The sequence below is a fragment of the Falco rusticolus genome, chromosome 2 (genome assembly GCF_015220075.1).
Source record: "Falco rusticolus isolate bFalRus1 chromosome 2, bFalRus1.pri, whole genome shotgun sequence".
Lineage (NCBI taxonomy): Eukaryota > Metazoa > Chordata > Aves > Falconiformes > Falconidae > Falco > Falco rusticolus.
In genome coordinates this window covers 23,594,722-23,613,279 of record NC_051188.1, presented here as the reverse complement: position 1 = coordinate 23,613,279, position 18,558 = coordinate 23,594,722, and positions in this window count along the sequence as shown.

Here is an 18,558-nt window from a genome sequence, read left to right as displayed (position 1 = left end):
TTTTCCTTGGATGCATTGTATTGTGGATTGTGGATTTGCCAAAACAAAAGCAGTAGCTCTTAATCCCAGATTCCTCAGCCTTGCTAAAGTTCAGGCATACGCTTCTCTTCTGTGTTGATTTGAGTCAAGAGGATACTCGCAGCCCCAAAAGATTAAAGCTAAGTCTTTGCAGGGTCAGGCTGTCAATATGTTGAAGAGTTTGACATTTGATTTTCACTGTTAGACAGAAATTATATTTTTCCCTATGGATAAGTTAATAGATGTCATGAAGGAAGGAGGGGATGAATTGAAACCTTTCATATTCTAAAATGTCATAAAGGGACGACATCTGTCTCCCATACCATTGTGTGGTTATCAGTCATAAATTAATACTCACAGATGTGAGGAATATCTGGTAGCAATGAAAGTACTCTGTAACTTCTGTTTTTCAAATGGTAGCAAAAATCCGACCGTTGAAACAGTCTTAGGGATAAGCTCGGCTGCTGGAGGAAGAAAGTACGGGCCACTGTAATGCTAAAGGCTTTGCTAAGGTGCTACATTGATATTAATCCAGTGCTGACCTGCGCAGTCTCTGAATTACCTTTCCTTCGTACACTGCATTTACACCAGGAGGAACAGTGATTTAATCTAGAAGATAAATATATGGCACTCTGAAAAAGCTTCCTTTGTCTCTTATAGGTAAGAAGGAAGGCAACTATTTCTGGGCCGGCCCAAAGTTGAGAGTTTCTGCTGGGGCTTTTTGGGGAAGTAAAGATTGTGTATTTTGTGGTTCTGTGTGCGCTCTGCTAAGATTTATACCAATCTGACTTCAAGAAGCAAATAGGAAGATGGATATACTTCTCAGTCTAAAACACTCCCGCTAACTTTATGCTAATGAAATGGGTAAGCTTAAGCAGATCTTGTTCTATACATCCCATGTGAAGCGGTGTTTAGACCATTAGCAGCAGTTGCACCATTGAAACTGATGGGAATTCTGTGCTTAAATCAGAGGAACTGCCAAGATCTGCTAAGATTCTTAAAGGAGAGTTCCTACCCCCTGTATTTCTTCTGAAGTATTTAGATTCTTCCTAGATACTCTGTCTTGGCCATAACTTGTCAGCATAAAGCTTTTTTTTTTTCAGGGGCTGACAGTAATACATAGTTTATGATAGGTTGTGGGCAGTCCTCGTAAGGTAGTGGCATACCTGTCCTTCTGTGCCACATGTACGTGCCTGTGAAGAGGTTTACAAGCTTACCAATTTATTATACTAGACTGGAAAATTACAAAACCCCTCTTTATGCTCTGGTATTTCCAGCATTTCCAATAATATAAGATTAACTTCTGTTTTGTTTGGATTTTAAATTGCTAAGTTTTTTGGGTTTTTTTAATTATTTCACTGGTCATTCCTTTTCCAGATTAGAAAGTGGTGAAGATTATTAAAGTTGAGCTCACAAAAATTAAGGAAAATTTAATGGCACCTTATCAAGCTCATGGAATGGATCACAGTGACAAATGAAGTTCAGCTTTGAATGTAAAGGACAGCATAGTTAAAGCAGAGTATACTCGCACAACTCTCAAGGTTTAAAATTACCTGGATCAGTCCAGGACCAAGTTCTGGACATCATGGGCAAACACTTCGCATTGCAAATTCCTTAGGGTTTTGAAAATGGTAACAAAAATGAGACAGCTGAAATGTAGAGCTTGAAGGGAATGAAAGGTTAAAATAGCTGCAGATATAACTAACACAGGGAAAATGCATGGAGAACTTCTGTTTTTGTCTTGTCACTTTATTGGTCCAGTTTTTACATTTGTCTTTAAAGCAGAGGTGACAAATTCAAATCCGGTAGAAAGATTTTTCATGAAATCAATGGCACGCACTTCCACCAGAAGAAATACGAGGAGAAAAGCTGAGCAAGATCTAAATGGAAAATGGATCACTGTATTGATGAAAATGGATAGAATTTCCAGAATTATCATAAAGATGCCAAACTTCTCAACAAAGTAGTAATTTTTGTCCTTCAAACATTAACTTTCCATGAAAAGCCCGACTCTTAGGGGGAAAAATGCTTCTGGCGCATTACCATCTCCGTCACGTATGAGCAGCTGCATCACGTAAGCCCCAGCCTGTGCGGGACAAGTGTATTGTGTACCCTGGTAAGACTTTTATCTCTACAAACCTGCTGCTTCCTGAGAAGAACTTTTGGTCAGAGTCAAGGTGATGTTTGTGCTTTCTGGAGCAGGTTTGAGGGAATAAGCTATTGTGTTTTAGCTGGCAGAGAATGTGAACTGCAGTCCTAAGGGCAGAGGTTAACGCCTCTTGAGCGATACCAGAGGAAAGCACCCTGCTTTTCACCTGTTCAGAGGACACTGGATTTGTAGGTTGTAAATGTTGTGACTCTTCTACCAGAAAATGTTCCAGCTCCAAATTACCAGGGTGAGGTAGCTCAGACTGTGAGTGAGGGGCATGAAGGGGATGGATGGTATTTGGTCACTTCATGAGGCTTTCAGTTGTTACCTGGCAAAAAAATGGGATTGGGATCTTGCACCAGTCGTTGTGGGGGCAGAGCAGCCGAGTGGAACTGCCTATAGAGGTTAGATTTGAAAAAGAGTATTTTAAAAAAATCCGTGATGCTGAAAGTCAGCTCTGTGCCGGATGGATGATAACTGGACTTGCAGACTGAGACAGGGAAATGCATGCTGGTGTCTGTGTTACCTTGTACTGGGTCTGCATGGCAGGTTTTGGTAGCGGGGGGCCACAGGGGCGGCTTCAGCGAGTTGCTGCCAGAAGCTTCCCCCACGGCCCGCGGGCCAGTGCCAGCCGGCTCCCAGAGGGACCCGCCGCTGGCCAAGGCCGAGCCCACCAGCGACAGCGGCAGCGCCTCAGGGGCTGCGCATTGAGCAGGGGGTAAAACCCCCCTGCGGCAGCGAGAGAGCGAGCGCAGCAGCCCCGCAGCCCCGGGCGGTGCGGAGGGGCCGGGGGGCTCCGGGCGCCGCAGCAGCGGCTCCCCCAGCCCGCGGGGCAGCCCCCGGCGGGGCAGGCTGTGCCCCCAGCCCACGGAGCCCGCGGGGGAGCAGCTCCCCCCCGCAGCCCGGGCAGGGGGTGCCCGCAGGGGGCCGGGACCCATGGGAAGCCCACACTGAAGCAGGTTTGCTGGCAGGACTGGTGGCCCGATGGGGAACCCACGCTGGAGCAGCCTGTGTCTGAAGAACTGCAGCCCATGGGAAAGACCCACACTGGAGAAGTTCGTGGAGAAGTGTCTCCCATGGGAAGGACCTCATGCTGGAGCAGGGCAGGAGTGTGAGGAGGAAGGAGCAGCAGAGACAGTGTGTGATGAACTGACCGTAACCCCCATTCCCTGTTTCCCTGCACTGCTCGGGGAGAGGAGGTAGAGAAATGGGGAATTAAGTTAAGCCCAGAAAGTAGGGAGGGGCTGGGGAGAAGGTGTTCTGATTTGAATGGTAAAAAATTAAACTAATTTTCCCCAGGTTGTGCCTGTTCTGCCCATGACGGCACCTGCTGAGCCATCTCCCTGCCCCCATCTCAGCCCAGGAGCCTTTTGCTGTATTTTCCCTCCCCTGCCCGGCTGAGGAGGGGGGTGGCAGAGCGGCTGTGATGGGCGCCTGGTGTCCGGCCAGGGTCAACCCGCCACATACCTGCATCTGTCTGTTACCTGTGCTGGCAAAATTAAAGATTTGGTTACAGTTCTTTAATTTCTGCAACTTGCATGTGTCCCTAAATAAGGATCATTAACCCCTGGTGCTGCCAAAATTAAAGATTTGGTTACAGTTCTTTAATTTCTGCAACTTGCATGTGTCCCTAAATAAGGATCATTAACCCCTGGTGCTGCCAAGGTTACGGCTCTGCCGTAGCAGGCAGCAGAGCTGGCAGGGAGCTCGCACCCCACAGCCTCGCCGAGCGCAAACAGTGCTACAGCTGTGCATGCTGGTGTGAGATGAAAAGCTCGTAGCTCTTAAGTGGGATGGAAAGTCAGCATGGCAAGTTAGCAAGTGTCTAGCCAAGGGAACTTTACCAAATCCACACAACTGTGGATTTCTGTCTTTCAGTGAAGTAAATTCAGTGGGTGTTCTTCTGAAAACCACTTACGCTTGTTAACTAGTGATGTCAGCCAGATCTTCTGGTTCCTGGTCACCCTGACTGCCAGCAAGATCTTCTCTCAATGAACAGGTATTAATGCCGCCTCCGACTCTATTTTCCTTGTTCTCTGAGCAATGACCATCTCTGGCTTCATCACCAAAGTCTTTGAGGATCCCATCATTCTGATCTTCTCCCAGCCTGGTGCTTCTGGCGGCAGACAGTGGTGATCACCGCCGGACACCTGCTCTACTGAGCTGAGTCCACGGGCAGGGCTGGAAAAAGACTCCATCAGTGCGGGTGCAGTGTGCCCCTGCAGCCACCTCGGCTGAGCTGTGAACAGGACTGCTCCATATGGCTCTGGCTGTGGGCAGGTAGCCTGAACTGCCTAGAGAAGAGGAACGCACTTGGAGCTTCCAAGCAAAGGGCAGACCCACCGTTCATGACACTGTGGCCAGGCCCCAGCTCCAGCTGCATCTGCTTCTTTCAAGTTGGGTAAGACTGAGTGTTGCAGCTAAGAACAGAACCAGTGGTCAAACTGGTAAGAGCTACTGCCCTTGCTGCAGCAGAGAGGCTGTAATGCCTGGGATGCTTTTCCAGATCTAATTGTGAGAGTAGACACAGGTCAGGAGCACCCTTAGCTCTGCCCCTGCTGCAGAGGCGAGTGCTGCACTAGCACAGCAGTGCCCCTGAGAGCATGGGGAACAGGCAAGGGAAAGGAGCTTGGGGACATGGTTTGGGACCTGGCCACACTCCTCCTCTTGGCTGCTGGAGCTCCTTGTCACAGCGGGCCAGGGCTGGGACCACTGGCCCTGGCTCCAGCAGCCTGAGCTGCCCTGGGAGGGACTTGCCTGGGGGCTGCTCAGCTGCCAATGCAGTTTTACCATTTTGAGGACTGCGATGATGGGAATAACGTTCAGCTTGCTGTTGGGAAGCTGGGTTGTAACTGCAGGGGATGCCCTGAGGCAGCCCTGTCTTTGGAGAGCTGTTGGGGAAGTGCAGTCAGTGCAGATCACTTCTGCCAGCTTCCTGTGGCTGCACAACTGCTCGTCTCTGCTTCCAGCCCCTGTTTGCAGAAGCTGACCTGGATCACTGTGGTGCTGCACGGCTCAGCTTGGCTACCAAGAGGCAGCCTCACTGCCCTCCCCTTATCCCCAAGGCCAATACTCATGTCTGAGCTGGCAGCTCCTCCAGGACAAAATGCTCCTGTAAGAAACTTGGTGGTGTGTTGCCACCAGCGGGATGGGGGGACATGAGTTTCCAGAAGGTCTTGTGGGGGAGCAGGTCTGAGCCCACGGCTTTCATTTGCCTTGTTGACCTGGCAGCTACTGCCAGACAGCGAAGGCATCGTCCTACCCCTGGGCTTTGTCTGGGTAGAGACTGGGGGGATGGTGGGGGTGACATGGGTTGTTTCACTCTTCAAAGACGTAGTTTCTTTTGCCTGGTGGTTGGAAGCTATGAGGAGACCTTTGTTCATGTTAAATATTGTGTGTGCACTTCTGTGCCTGGCTGTTTTAATCAGCTGAAAATTAATGGTTAAGCCCCAGAGACTGTGGCCAGGCACTGAGAAGCCTCTTGTTACCTCTGGAAATTAAGTCAGCTGGGAGGTGCAGTGACTTGTTGCCCGTGTTACGTGCCAAACGCCCACCCTGCCTTTGAGGAGGGCTGTCTCACAGTTGTGCTCCCTGCGTGTACGGGAGGATCCGGCTGTGGCAAGGCTTGCATGCACAAGTTCATGGACTGCTTAAGGAAATGTGGTCTTAAAGACGTTAGGTTGGTGTAGTGGTATCTAAATCTTTAACTCCCCTTTTGCTTTAGCAAAGAACTTTCCTCCTGTTTCCTGGAAAAGGGAACCAGTGTGCAGAATTTATTCAGCTCCATTTTTTTCAGATAACAGTTCTGCTGAAAAGAGTTGCCTGGATGGTAGGTGTAGGTATTCCCTTGTGCTCCAAGAGAGAAGAGCTGGCCAACAGATAGCCAACATGGAACTTCCTTGCATCCTCCTTAGGTGAAATGTAGCTACTGCAAGGGAAAACCTGAAGGATTCCTCTGATTCTTGCTGATTTCAAAACCTGGAGAGACACCTCTCTTTCCTTGCATGGAAAAAGGAAAAATGGAGACAAAAGTCCTTTCCACATTGGTGGGTCAGAGCAAACAGAAGAGCCTGGAGATAAGGAAGCTTCCAAGAACATGATATAATTGGCATCCAATGCAGAACTCACCTTTTTAGCTGCTGAAAGGTATTTAAATGTGTGTGTGAGCGGTCCAGTCCCTACACCTCTGGGATGAATGTTCCCTGACTTGCCAGACCTTTCCTTGAGGAAAGCCAGTGGAGTTTGCAAAATCTTGGACTGAAGCTTATTAATGCTGAGCGAGAAGACAACAAAACTTGATAGTCCCCCAGCACCCCTGGCCAGGTGTCGGGCAGCACTGGGCAGCGAGCCTTGGGCAGCCCCAGCCATGCTGGCACCAGTGGGGGCTGCAGGGAGCGGGGGCTTGGCAGCTGCACAGCGGAGCTGGCTGTGGCCGCGCTCGCCCGCGGGTGGAGGCTTAAATTAGACATATATGGATCCCTAATCGTACTGTTGGTCCAAATACGTTGAAAGGGTTTTCAGCCAAAACTAAAACAAAAGTATTTGTGGAACAATAAGAAGACCATACGTTCAAACTCCCCTGAAGCAGAACTGCAGTCAGTGATGCTGGTCTCCAAGGCAAAAGGTAGCACGGTTAATGGAGGAGGAGGAAAACAGGCTGAGTGCAATTTGGCTGGGGAAGAAAGCAGGGTACTGCAGTGTCTGGCCATCAGCATCAGCAGCGAAAGGCTGGTTGTAAATAACACCACTCCCAGCACTTCGGGATTTTGCAGACTGTCATATTGAGGCTGTATTGATTCCTGGGTACAGGTGCTGAATTTTGACATCTGATGGTCCTTTACAACTGCAGTTCTTGAGCTTGTTTCTTTATAGAAGTACAATTTCCTTTGGTGAAAAGAGCTTTGTGTTAAGAAATGCTCCAAGGGAGAAAAGATGGGTTTTTTAGGAAATGCAGAACTGACTGGCATGAGGAGAAAAGGCTGTGGCTTTTCATCTGACATTCTTCCCAGGTCCTGACAAGGTACTCGCAGCACCTGCAGATCAGGGCTTTCCCTCCTGTACCTGCTGCCATTCCTGCGTCAGGATATTTGCGCTTCCTTGTCACGCTTTCTTAAATGTGAAAATAAGGTCTTACCGAATGATAAATACCAAAGCAGGCACTTTTAGTTAACTTTACAGTATTGTAAAAGCAGCTTGACTTTTTGTCCCAATTTTGTCATGAAAACAGTATTTTTCTACTGAAAACAAGAAAAAAAAATCTGTATGATAAACTACAAATGTAGAAGCATGTAATAGACGCTATTATTCATTTCTGGACTGAAAATCCAGCCACAATGTTTGAACCTGATTCAACAAAAATTTGCTTTTTCCCATGTGATGTCCCTTCTTTACACCTTTTGAGGACTGAATTTACTTCATCAACATGAAAAAACACTTTTCTGTGTAGCATAAACTCTTGGCAATGCTGCACCATCAATCCTGCCATGCCTGTAAGAGGAGATCTGTCTCCTCTATGGCTACTCCATCACTTCTCCCTTTTGGGACTGCTGGCCCAAACATGGACAGAGGCAGGGGTGGTGACCTCTGCCTACTCCTCTGGATCTGGATTAGGCCCTGGATGAGGCTGCCAGGTTTTCAGTTGCTATCAGGAAACTATGAATGGGCATGTCTCTGAACTTCTTTGGGAAGACCCTACAATAATTTCCCCATTTTGTATGTCTGCATGGATCCTGTACCAGAGGTCTGTGTATTTATATACTTTTTTTTTTTAATGTAGGAAATGCTGAATTTGGTTAGCCAGGCTGCAGCAGCAGCAGGAATCAATCTCCCTTCCTTATATGAGGTACACATCTTTTAAGGTGCAGTTCTGTGCAGAGTAATAGCTGCTAGATCTAATGCAGTCATTACTTAGCAGTCATAAGAGAGGTTCAGAGAAAATAACTGAGAACCACATCCAGCAAGTCACACGGGGAAGGAGGAAATGAAACTGCTGTACTCCAAGCCGATATATAAAATACTTTGTATTATAGGTGGGGGGAAGGTGGGCTGATGTGCAGGTACGTCGCATGATGACTGAGTTTGGGCTGATGTGAATTAACACCTTGGAATGCTGGGGACCAAACTGGAGGCCTGTTGTCTGCTGTCGCAAGCAGCCACCTCACAGCATTGCTCTTAGTTTCCTCTTCCAGCGCATCATCTCTTTTGGGCCTTTTGCATTTGGGTTATGCCAAGCTGCAGGACCGTATTCACATGTGATGAGAAGGGGGGAAGAGAGATTTTCCTACCAGCATGTGAATAAAGCCTAAGCTGATATAACATCCCTGTTTGGAAAAGGGCAGATGGGAAAGGAGGTTGCGCTGATTTTGCCTTCATTCCGACATTGGTCCCTCAGTACTTTTTTTGCACTTTTGTCTTAAAAGCTGAGGATCCACCTTATAAAAATACGTGAAACTCATGTCTTACATGATGCTGCAAATGGGTCTGTTAAATCTATCAAACCTAACTGGCCTGATGAACAAATGTAGTTGAGAGCTACGGCTGCCTGACAGATTTTGCTCAGTCTTCCTCAGCCCACACTAGCCTGGGATTTATCAGCCATCTGGAAATTGCAGTACAGTTTCCTTCCTTTCCTTTCAGAGGCTACAGGCTGAGAGTGGACTGCCTTAGACAGCTGTTAGGAACCATTTGGCAACCGCGTGTTGTCTCTGAGCAGACATGTGCTCTGCTGCAGGTATTTTGGAAATCCGAAAGGCTGATTCTCATTTATGTGAAGGACCACATGCGCCACGAGGGAGGTTTCAGAGTTAGCAGATGTGAAATTTGCATGTGGATGGAGCCTTCCAGTACCTTTGTGTTGACAGTGATGCAAAGGGATCCCAGTCCACTGAATCTAGATGACACTCAAGTCACTCAAATCAAAGTGTTTCCTATTAATGGATGGGGGATGGAGTGTCCTGACTCAGCACCACACAAGGGTAGCAACTGCAAAAGGACTGACCAAGGATCCAAGACCTTTTGGAGTCTCTTCCAGAAGAAATTGTATGAAATGGCCTATAGAGTGCTGGAGACCTAGTGTCAATGCAACTGTTTTACAAACTTTGATTAGCTGAAACTTCATTTTGTCAAGCTATCCTTGTTGCAGGAAATGATAATGCACTAACAGAAGTAGTCAGCACAAGGCTATTGATTTTTAGGTGTTTACTGATAAATGAGGAGCACAGGAGGAAGACTTGGCTGGTCTCCAAGCATTGCCAATAGACAGGAGTAGCAAAAAGAAAAAGGTACTGAGAATTGTGGCTCCATCTGATTCCCACAGTAGCTCATGGAGTTTTTTGTTGACTCCAGTCATTTTTTTGCATTTGGCCCATACCGAACATGGTGAGAGCTGTGGATGGAAGTTTCCCACTAAAAGACTTTGTCCCTCTTCTGAATTCAGGAGCTCTCAGTCCTTTTTGAGACCAGTCAGGTCCTTCTGGGATGGGGATCCTTCTGGATGTCTGAGTGAGTCAGCATCCAGGCTGTGTCTGTCTTTCCTTCCCATAGTTTTCCTTTGAGGACCTCCTGCAAAGGGCTAGAAGAGGAGACTGGTCTTTCTCTTGGTGGCTTGTTCTTTTGCTCTGCCCGTGGTGCAAATGCAGCCACAGAGGAATCTGAGGACACCTCTGTCTAGGTGATTGTGGTACCACCTCACTGGTGGTGGTGTTACGTTTTATTCCTCCTAAAGCTTTGTCATGTCTACCGTCTTCAAAAGCAAGCTACTGATCTCAGGAAGACTGTTGTTAGCACACTTCTAAGTAGTTATTGAAGAGAAAAAAAATCTGTGACGAGGAAGGGAGGAGTTAGTAGTGCTCGCCATTTGAATCTACACCCTAATTTCCTTCAAGAGATGAAAAGTCATGCAGATGGTCCTCCTTCTTGGAAAGTTCATTAATATTTGCTTTGAAACATTGTCTTCAGAAGACAGCAGCTTTGCAAATATACAATCATCTTCTTACTTTCTGATGCTGTTAGGATTGAAAAGCATAAGCTAAGAGGTTTGGAAGATTTGCCACCATGCTCACCTGAGTATAACATCATGAGTCCATAACTACAGTTTGCAGATGACAACTGTGCTGATCTTTGAAAGGTCATGAAGGTTGTGTGAGGTTCCTAACATTGGGAGAAAAGCATATGTTGCATCCATCTTGGTGGGGAAAAAAAACCCCAACCAACCAGCCAAAAGTATGATCTGGAAACTATAGGCTGGTTACCTCTTTCTTTGGTCCCCGGAAAAATCATGGAGTGACCTACTACATATTCTTGTATTCATGTTAGGATGTTATGGTCTGGATGGGTGGGCAACCCGATGGGTAAAAGTAAAATCCTGGTTGGATGATCAGGCTCACGAGGCAGAGGTTAATGGGTTGTGCTCTACCCAGAGCCCAGTAACAACTGGGGTACCACAAGTCTAATTGTGGGACCTATCCTGTCCAACATCTTTATCAATGGCCTGGAGGAGGCAACAGAATGCACCTGTCAAGTCTGCAGGTGACACCAAACTGAGGTGACCAGTCAAGATGTTGCCATTCAGAGAGATCTAGGCAGCCTGGAGGAATGGCTCAGCTGGAACCTCAGCAGGAAATTAAATAGGGAAAAATGCAAAATCCCTGTCCCTCTGCAGTGATGCACACCAGGGGACTGCCTGGCTGGGGGCAGCCAGGCTGAAAATGCCCTTTTGCCACCTAACCAAACATCCACCATGAGGGTGGCCAGGCCTTGGAGTGGGTTGTCTAGGGAGAGCGTCCTGTTTCTTTGTCCTCAGAAATTTTCAGGACCCATCTAGACCCTGAGTAATCTGACCAGATCCCACAGCTGATCTTGCTCCGAGCAGCAGGGTGGACTAGAGACCCCCAGCCTGAAGTGTCTTAAGATCAATGAAATGCTGAAACACTGTCAGAGCTATAAACTGTAGCTTGGTGTATTACTTACCTTCTCATGCGTGCAGCAGCCCCAGCCTCACTTGGTATGTCTCTATTTCCAAATGGTTTCTCAAGAATGGCAAAAACCCAGAGATATTTCCATTAAAAATTGCCCCGCTGTGAGCAGTGATATCAAATGATGATGCTGATTGCTAGATCCAAAGCTACTTACTCCTAATTCTGCCAGAAACCTTCTTAGTGAAAACCAGGTGGAATATAAAAAAAGCACAGGAATATAAAAAAATGGCACAGCTCTAGGAAAAAGCCAGTTCTACTCTTTAAAGTGGCCCTGGGGAGGACGGGTGGAGCAGAAATGGCTACAGCATCATCTGATGGGGCTCTGCTGGGACAGAGGAGGAAAACTGTCATGTGTGTGCACTGGGGAAGAGGAGGAGAAAGCCCCTCTCCAGATCAGCCGTGAATGATGGTGGCTTTGCATGGCAGGTGGTAAAAAGCTTTCACTTTCTAGTTTGGAGTGAGGCAGGCAATCCATATTGAGATAAATCTAAGAAAGGCCAGTCTGAAAAGGATAATTTATTTTTTCCGTTGCACTTAGCAGTGTCTGCAGTTCAGATGATTCTGCCAAAATATTAGGTGGGTAATGAGACAAAAGTATGAGGCAGTTTGTTTCCTATCCGGACCCTTTTTTTCCTCTGGCAGATATCTCACAGCTTCAAAATAATTGCACGGCTTCAGCTAAACAGCCCTGGCTTTCCTGTGCATCCTCTGCATGAAAGTGGTCTCTGAGCCCCTAAATCAATATATTCTTTCCTGTCCCTCGGAGATCACTTATCTGCAGTTACTTTGCCACTCTTCCTCCAGACTGCTGAGCTCATTGGTTTGCCTACTGAGCTGGGCGCATTGCAAGAAAGCTCCAAATTCCCATGCCCCAGCTCAGTTTGCTGGTTTGAAGGTGTTTCCCTCCTCTGTCACAGCAAAGCTCCATCCCTGGAAGCTGCAATTCATTCTGCCGCTCCATCTCCTGCGAGGCCATTTGCAATCGGTGTCATATCAAGAAGGCGATTCCTGATGAGTAAGTAAGACCTTCTCTAAAAATGACCCGAAGTGCTGTCAGGCTTCACTACAAGCCTGTGCAGTGGAAATCCAGTGTTTATTTTGGAGGATTCAGGCAGGGGCAGTGCTGGATCCCTTGCTCTGGGGCAGGGTGCCCCTGGCTCTACCCACAGTCAGGTAACTGCACCCCCACCTTGTGCTACACCATCCTGCAGAGGGAAGCAGGGGTAACTGAAGACATTTTTAGTCCCTCCAGCGAGTTTGGGCTACTACTTAGCTGGGTTTTGAGCTGTCAGATTACTTTAGGTTATACCTTGATATAACGTTCATGAAGCCCCTGGGGAAATCCCTCCTAAGCTCCATGCATTTCCCTCTGGGTGTGCGCCGTGCCAGGGGATGCTGCTGGCCCCTCTGCTCTCTCCCTTGCAGGGCTGCGCTCGCTGCATGGCGGCTCCCAGGCTCTGCAGAAGGGACATGGAGTGGGGCCCAGATCGCTCAGAGGCACGTGGCACACACCACACACCACCGCTTTCCCAGGGTCCAATGGTTTGCCTGCCTGCTTGTAAGGAGAGGGAGAAAAAGAAACCCATCAGTTTCACAGCAGTTGATGCAGCAGAGCCAGGTGTCTTGGTGTTCCAGGGGTGGAGGCAGCAGCTTCCCACCACCGCAGCCCTGAGCACTGGTGGGCATGGGCAGACCTAGAGGCACCTCCAAATCAGGGAGCAGGGGGTGAGTGGGCTGTAGCTTGGCCCTGGCCCTTCCCCAACCACGGACCACACATGCACACGTAGGTTTGTTCTGACACATCTCTCCTAGGGGCGAATTTCATCCTTGACGCAGACGGCTTCCTGAGCCATAGGCATTGGCTCTGCGGTGAGAGGTTGGCTCCAGGAGGCTGTGCTGGCACCTACAAGCTTGCAAATTTTCCCTCACCCTCATAATCGACATAATTATCCAATTAAAGGAGTGAGATGTTGACCGAGATTCATGTCAAAGGGGGAGCCAGGAGGATGGCTGCAGCCAGGTGAAATTCTGGCTGAAAAGAAAAATCCCTCAGCTGAGGCTTCTGCTTGAACACCAGGAAATTTCTCCCTGTGCCTGCCATTTGTCTGAGCTGCTTCCATTTTCTGGTGTCCCTGGTTTTCACCAGGAACTGACTGAGGGTCCTGGCAGAGGCCATGTGTTATGTTGTGATTTCAGAAGCACAGAAAGCCCGTTAGTGTGCCCTGGGAGCTGGGCATGTTGCTGCTATAGAGAGCATCCCAAAGTCAGCACATGGGTGTTGGGGTGCAGCATGTGCTTCATCTCCTACAAACCATGAAGAAGAGGGAAAAGATGAGGGGAAATCCATCCCAGTGGTGTATCTTACTTACACGCAAAATTTTCTTTTATTGGCTATTTAATGCTGGCAGAGATGGTTCCAAATTGAAGGGCATCTTGGATATTTATGCTCTGCCTGCAGAGATGGACACGGCTGGATGTGATGACTGCAGGTAATCCTTCTCTGCTTCTCAGCACAAAAAGTTGGCATGTCCCCGGTACCAGCAAACTGTGATAACAAAAATGGGTTAGCTGCAAACACCGCTGGCAGCACTGAGTGTGTCAGCCACAGCAAAGCAGAGAAGAGCTGAACAGTGGCCACTTCCCTGCCTGAGGAGCGGCCCCTGGGTTTTGCTCATCTATTTTTAAAGTACATTTTATTGAGACTTATATGTGTGCAGCGATGCGGAGCCACAGCTGAGCTCTGAAGAGAAGAAAGCATTCAGGCTCCTGGACAGGCTTCACTGAAGATAAGTTGCCCAAAGCGAGGTTCAGAGGCATTTCTGGCCCCATCCCTCCCTGCTGCTGCTGGCAGGGCCCCCAGCATCCCTCTGCCCGCGCTGGCCTATTGACCCTGTGGCTGGACACAGGAGATGCTGGTCTCAGCTCATGTCTCTTAATGGTATTTTTTAATTTGCTTTTCGATCTCTTTTAGTGCCATAGATCTAAAAGGCTGTCATCACCCAGGCAAAGCCTCCTGTGCCTTCCTCCAAGGAGAACTGGGAGGGTTGGGTTGGGATGAGCTATTCCCAGGGTAGAGGGGATGGGCTGCTCTGCCCTGACCCCCACTCATATTTGCTGTGCTGTGAGGTAGGCGTGCTGTTTGGGAAGCACCCTTGGGTGTCCCCTCTGCTCTGGCAGGAGGGTGGGAAGGAAGAAAGCAGAAAGCTACAGCTGCAGACAGCTCCTGGGGACTCTGGGCTGGGGACCACCTGCATGTTTTTAAGTGTCATTTTGCTGTGACTGCTGCCAGACGGAGAAGCAATGAACACAGCAAGAGAATGATCGCTCTGCTCTTCCACTGAAGTCAGAAACATCCCACAGATACACTATGGGCTGGCACAAACCTGCAGGCAGTGGTGCCGGCCCTTTGAAAGGGTTGCGGTTGGGCAGCGAGGGCAAGTCCTGCACCCCATCCGTACTGCTCCAGGATGCTTGCCCCCTCCCCTCCTCATAGGATGGATAAAAAGGGCAGAACAGGCTTTGCCCTGGGTTAGCCTGGTGCACAGCTTTTTCTGCAAGGGAGGATGAGCTAAATAAACCTTAACCGACTGTTTTTCTGAGGAAGCTGAGCAAGCGTGGGCAGTAGGTGGGCTGAGACCCAGCGCTGCATGAGTAAAGGTCCTGCTGGCCATGAGGATGTCTCTGGGAGGCTCCCCAAAACACCAGAAGTGTGGAGGCTGGGCAGATGCGTAGCCAGTGGGTGGCAGATAGAACCCCCCCCACCCCAGGGCTGGGTGGGGGCATGGGGCAGGGGGTGCCAGCTGAGGAGCACAAGGCCAGATTCGTATTTAAAGGCTTTTCCAGCCTTATTTTCTGTGACTCTGTTTCTCTGCTCTGGGAATGGATTTCTTTGTCAGCCACAGAAATAAGAAAGTCTGTGTTATTGGGAGATTTTTACTGCCGGATATCTGTATCATTTGACCTTTTTTCTCTCAGTTGTCCAAGATGTGCAGTCAGCCCAGAGCAACCTTTTCACAAACCACTGTTGTCATAACATGGAAATTTAATTTTAGCCTAGATTTCTGAGAAAACAAGGCACATAAACTCACGCTAGCTGTCTGTTCATCTGTCTCACCAGCCAGGCTGCCCTGCCTGCTGGGTCTGCCTGCTCTCAGCGGCTTCTGATGCCATTGATCACCTCTTCTGGCAGGCAGGTGATGGTCCCAGCATGAAAAGATTCTACAGGTGATGCAAGGAGTGGTGGCCACGTGGGTGAGAGGGATGTGAGTGGGAAGGCAGGAGTGTGAGCTGGGTTATTCACTACTGGTTTGATCCACTGACGGCCAACACAGGGAGCTGGGAGGCACGACACCAGTGCATGGAGATGGCCTTTCTTGCACTGGAGTTACTGGGTAGATGAATGCCAGCTGGGTGTAGTGGTGGGAAACAGGACAGGAGTTATGACATGTTAAGGAGATGAGCAACTGAGGGGTGAAAATTTTAAACCCAGCTCGGTAGGAAATCAGGTTTTGCTCCCTCTGCCATCCCCAAGAAAACCAGCTACTGCAAAACAGCACAGGCTGGGCAGCTGGGGAAGGCAGAGGTGGGGGAGAAGCTGCCTGGGGCTGGCCCGGAGAGCATCGTTATTTGCTCATGGTGAAATCAGGACAATGCATTTGCATTTTGTGTGAGGTCCGAGGGACCAGGCTCTTCATCTCCCAGCCTGCCTGCCCCTGCCTCGGGATCCGCCTGCCTTTAGGAGGCCACATGCTCATTAATTTAACTCCTATTGTGCAGGCTACAACCGCAGTGTGGGAAACCCTGATTTATATTGCCAGTGAGTGACAGGCACAGCAGATAGAGGCCAGGGCACTGCCTGGCACAGAACAGGGAAGCAAATGGTCCTTTTCCCCCCCATGGATACACTCTCTGAACTCGGGACACCCTGGGGTGCATGGGCTCCACATGGTAGGAGGATGGTGGAGTGCGGTGAAGAAGGGTTTTCCCATTTTGAAAGTAATATTTTCAAAAACTAATAATAACTCCTGCCTCATTTATCCTCTTATCTGTCTTTCTGGTCCTTTAAACATGTAGGCTTGTTGTTAAAAGTCTTAATGAGATTTTAGCCCCAAATCATTCTAAATCTCATAAATTCAAACACACTATGTATTCTGTTTCCAAGCATCATAAACCCCATGGTGAGGCTTCAGGGGAATTGCATTTAGGTATTACCAGGCTTTGCTTTGCCACAACACTGGTTTTAAGGGAATAAAACTGTGCTGCAGACTGTGCTCCAAGAGTCCGCGGTGTAATAACCCTAACTTTCTCTAAACTGTTATAATAACATTTTTAACCGATCCCAGGTGAAAAGTAACCTCTGACTTATAGATGCCATCTTGTTTTATCCAAACATCTAGCCAATATTTAGAGTCTTGCAATCTGTTTTCATCTGCAGAGAAAACAGCCCCAGGATTCAGTGTATTTCAAGGGTTTATTCTGCTGTTGCTTAGCATTTGTGTCTGTTGCCCATTGGTCTTTTTACTTCCATTTTTAGAGTCATGCCTGTTCCCACTTGTGAATATCCAGCAAACACACTCCTGTGATTTGTTGTCTGCCTGGGCCTTGCAATGATATTGCAAGAAAGGAGCTACATATATCTTACATTTGTCTGTAGTGGTGGCTTACTGGCCAGTTGACACCAAGGGGACCTCCAGGCTCCCATGTGACAATATAAAGGGGAAGCTTTTCTAGGGCAAAAAGATGACCAGTTTCTACGTTGGTCACCTCCTATGAACCAGATGAGGAAATGCCAAAAAAATGCAGATTTGCAACTCTGAAAAAACTTTTAACAGATGGGGTCACCTGTGCAAGCATCTGGTTGCACGATGTGACAGGGCATTGGGCCTTTCAGACTCCTCAGAGGAGCAGCCTTCCTTTGCCAGTTCTTGCTCTTCCAGGAGCCTTTTTCCTTTCGTAAACCTTTCCAATTCAGTGAGCTGTGAAGCAGACCCCTGGGGTGAACACTACCACATCCAGGGGGTTTATGTACCCAGCTGCGCCCCCCCCCCCCGCCCAAGGCCTGCATGGCCTCTTACACTGATGTTCATCGCTATGATGATTTTTGAAGGTAATTTGGAGTAGCTGTGTATACCCGTCGCTTCACAGGAAGTAATGTCACGATATGCTGGAGCCAAAGCACGGGGAGAGGGGGGCGCAGAGGGGGGACGATCTGGCACTGCCATGGTCTTGCAGGAGGAGGACACCTTCTTCTTCCCACCTTCTTAATGCAAGTAGTTTCCAAGTGGCAGCAGCACTGCAGGCCAGCTGTAGGGGTGTCAGATCTCACCAGGCTGTGGGAGGAAGGACGCAGCAGTATCAACAGGCAGCGTCCATTTACTGTAATGGGCTTTGGTTTGGCTTAATGGGTTTCTTCCTCCTATTAATCATACTTGCAGTCCACTGTGCAAAGGCAGTGCTGGAAGCTAAAAGGGAAATAATCCTGTCCCTGCAGAGAATGAAGACAACCCATTAGTAATGCATACGGTGCTCTCCCGCTTGCATTTGCTCTGTTTCTTAATTGTGACTGCGGTTACAAGTGGAGAAAGGGCTGGGCTCAGTTTATTTATCCATTTTTCATTAAAAGGATTACTCGGAAAGAGGTGTCCTGTGCACAGGTTTCCTTGATTAATCCTTGACATTTCTGAGAGTCAGAGGTCTCCCCATGCTATTCAGCTTCCTGACAACCTTTTCTTCTGGCTTAACTGGTACTAAAATTAGATTTTAAAATTACCTGCTAGTCCATGTGACTCCTTATGGAGAAGTCTGTATCAGGAGTTCACCCCATGATGGGAGCTGAGTGAAGGCTCCCAGCCGTGTGCTACGAACAGCCCTTCGCCCCCTGTTCCCCTCGAAATCCCCCTGGGAGCTGGCCACCATGCATGCTCACCCAGCCCAGCCTCACTGGTGTTTGTGCTCAGTGATGGGGAACGGCCAAGCAGCCTCCACAAGTGTGTGGGAACCAGATTTTCAGACCCCAGGGCAATCTCTTGCCTGCTCCTTCCAGTGGAGAGTATCAGCAGTCAGGCACCGACACGGGGAGAATTACTTGTCTTGCCAGTGCCAGATCCGGGTGCAAGTCGCAGGTGTTGGTGAGGCCAGGCCTTGGTGAGACCCAGGCTGGACATCCACATAGTTTGGCTTCCCTGAGCTGATGAGCCTGTAAGAGAATAATGAAACCGTTGGTGATTAATAGACTTTTTAAATGGGGCTAGGACTTGGAGGCAATCCAGGGAAACACAAGCTGTTCATGGCTATGCCATGACACACAAAGGAGCTATGCTCGTCAGATAAATTATTCATTGCCATTTTCCCAGCTCAGCTCTCTTGTTGACCTGATACCACTGATGAAGAAAGGTCTGCAGAGAGTAACTGATAAGG